The 3,067-nt window shown below is 29.4% G+C and overlaps 1 pseudogene; it reads left to right on the top strand.

The window, feature by feature from the left end:
- Positions 1-575: 575 nt before the first annotated feature.
- On the top strand, positions 576-1,774 carry LOC140623910 (TATA box-binding protein-associated factor RNA polymerase I subunit D-like; annotated as a pseudogene).
- The last annotated feature ends 1,293 nt before the right edge of the window (positions 1,775-3,067 follow it).

Raw genomic sequence — 3,067 nt, 5'->3', positions numbered from 1 at the left:
AGTAAATTTATAGATTTATTTTGGAATGATTGATCTGCTTGTGATATTGACTTTTTCATTCCAGGCATATAACTCTTCATTATGTAAGCTGTCTTTTATCTCCTTCAACAATAATTAATGTTTTTCTTCATAAAGTTCTCATATATCTTTTATTTCTTTTTCTTGCTTTGTTATGATTAGTACAAGATTAAATAGAAGTAATGATAATGGGCTTATTTCCTTTTATCTTAACTTTGAAGGGCACATTCTTTACATTCAGTCACTGAAGATAATTTATTAGAGTTTTCTGCTGGATATCTTTTATGAGGTTTGGGAAGCCCCCTTCAATTTCTTGTGGGCATAAGTCTTTTTTTTCCCCAATCTTAATAATTGCTGAATTTTATATCATAATTTTCCATACTTATTGAGAAAATAAATTCACTTTTAATCAGTTAATTATTAAATTGCTTATTAGATTTATTTTTTATTTTTTGCTTAATAGATTTCTTAATGTTAAATAATTATTTTAATCCCAAGATGAGTTTTCTTTAGTCACAATTATTTAAAAGCTACATTACTGTTTTCTTTCCGCGTGGTTGTTGAGAACTCTGAAGCAAACAAGTGGTGAATACAATTTGGAGAGGACTTGGGGGAGGATAAGTAACGAATTTTCTCAACCTATAATGGCATCTAATTCAGCTGTAGAAATTGACAATGAAAGTGATAATTCTTCTGGTAGCAGCTTATTTAAGACTCAGTGTGTCCCTTACTCACCAAAACAGGGGCAAAGAAACCCTATTAGAAAGTTTGTTCGTTCATCTGGAGGTGTTGAAGCAAGGGATTCATCTAGTGACTCCTCTTTTGAACCAAGACCACTGACTTTAAAAGCTATTTTTGAAAGATTAAAAAAAAAAGAAGTGTAAAAAGAGGAAATATAAGCCAAAAGAAGACCAAGGGGAAGACCAGAAGGAAGAAAAACCACTAGACGCTCCCAAATAAATAAGAAACAAGTTAAAGACAAAGGATCTGGGTTCCCATTTTTAGAATCTGAGAATGTAAAAAAGCCATTACCATGGAGAAAGATTTTAAGCTTTGAGCAAGCGGTGGCAAGAGGATTTTTCAACTACCTTGAAAAATTGAAGTAAGAATACTATCTCAAGGAATCCTTGAAACAAATGAATGTTGGTGAAGATTTAGAAAGGGAAGATTTTGACAGTCGTAGATACAAATACTTGGATGATGATGGATCTCTCTCTCCTATCGAAGAGTCAGAAACAGTGGAAGAGGCTGCAACAACTCTTGAACATGATGATGGATGTGATATCAAATTGGTGGACAATAATGAATTCATAGTAAGTTCTGAAATACCAAAGAAAATGAATCTGTATTTAGGACAAGAGGAATATACTGAAGAAGCTGCTTCGTCTAAAAAGAGAGCATCAAAATCCAAAAACATGGAACAGAGGATAGAATGGTCTGAAAAGGAAGAGATAGGAATATGAATATTAAGGCTTTTCACTTGAAAACAGTGTCTGGACTTAAAGTGGGGAGTTTTTGAAGTATGTCCATATTCAAGTGGAGATCCAAGAAGACCTCTGGACAGTGACAGCTGTGGATTGAACAAAAGTTTGTTTTATTTTATTTTGTTTATTTTATTTATTTTTTTTTCAAAAGTTTGTTTTAAAAGTGCTATTTTGAAGATCATCACTCTGGCTTTGGTGGAACTATGGTGATTGGCGGCAGAAGGAATCACATGTCAAATATCTTAAATAAAAATTTTATTAACTTTGTCAAATATCTTAAATAAAAATTTATTACTTAAAAAATAAAATAAAAGCTACATTACTGAAGTAATTAACTACTACATTACTTAGGATTTTTGCTTCTATAGTTGAGAATAGCTTATAAATTTTTCTTCTGGTACTTTCCTACTCCAGTTTATTTATGAAGTACATGTTAGCATTTACAAAATAAGTTTCACAAATATTTATTCATAAATTTAGGAGAACTTTTCTTATTTTTCAGACCATAAAAACAATCTATATAAGTACAGGTTTTACCCCTGGAAGTTTGGTAAAATTTGTAACATTGTATGGGCTCTTTGCCTCTACTTGGGGTCAAGTTTGATGAGACTGATTTCTTTAATGGGTATAGGTCATTTTAGTGTTTTAATTTCTTACTGAACAAATTTTGTCATTTTTGCATTTTTAAAATTTTTAAAATTTTTTCTTCATTTTTTCACAGATTTATAGATATTGCACACATTTTCAAATTTAGTTGCATAAAATTATTCTTAATTGCCTTTTATATTATAATTTTTATTTTTATCTGTGGGTATGTCCTCTTTTCCATTTCTAATATTGATTCCTTTTCCCTGACACTGTCCCTTCTGGCCACTCTCAGCTTGGTCACATTTGGCAGAATTTGGCTATTTTTATCTTTCCAAATAACTGTCTTTTGTTTGTTTGTTTTTTAATGAATTTTATCTTCTACTATATTAATTTCTGCCTTTATTTTAAACACTTCCTCTCATATACATTCTTTAGGTTTACTTTGCTATGAATATTCTTACATTGAAATTGTACTTTGCTCATTAATTTTACATTTTTTCTAATGTATATTTAAAGTTATAAATTTGTTTCTTAAATATAATTTTAACTTTAACACACAAATTTTGATGTAACATTTTTAAAATTAATTTTTAGTTTTACTATATCATACTAAAGGTATATTGCTCAGAATTGTAGTAATTATTTGGTATTTTTTGAGACATCCTTAATGGCTTAGAAAGATTTTTAAGGACAATTTTCCATATGTAGGTTTATATATAACTCTGGATAGAATCCTTCTAGAGAAATTAGAGAAGTTTTTTTCTTGTATGTCATTTGAATATTATATATTTTTACTACTTTTTGGCTACCCTATCTTTGGTTTCTGAAAGACTTATGTTCAAATCTCCTAATACCATTCTGTATTTGTGTTTGTTTCTATTTATAATTATGCTAATTTTTTGCTTAATATATTGCAAGATTAACAGGCTCAGGAGTTTTAAGTCTCTCTGGTAACTTTCTTTTTTATGATGAAATTA

This window comes from Canis lupus, chromosome 33 (assembly GCF_048164855.1).
Source record: "Canis lupus baileyi chromosome 33, mCanLup2.hap1, whole genome shotgun sequence".
Classification (NCBI taxonomy): domain Eukaryota; kingdom Metazoa; phylum Chordata; class Mammalia; order Carnivora; family Canidae; genus Canis; species Canis lupus.
This window is presented reverse-complemented; position numbering and strand designations above follow the sequence as displayed.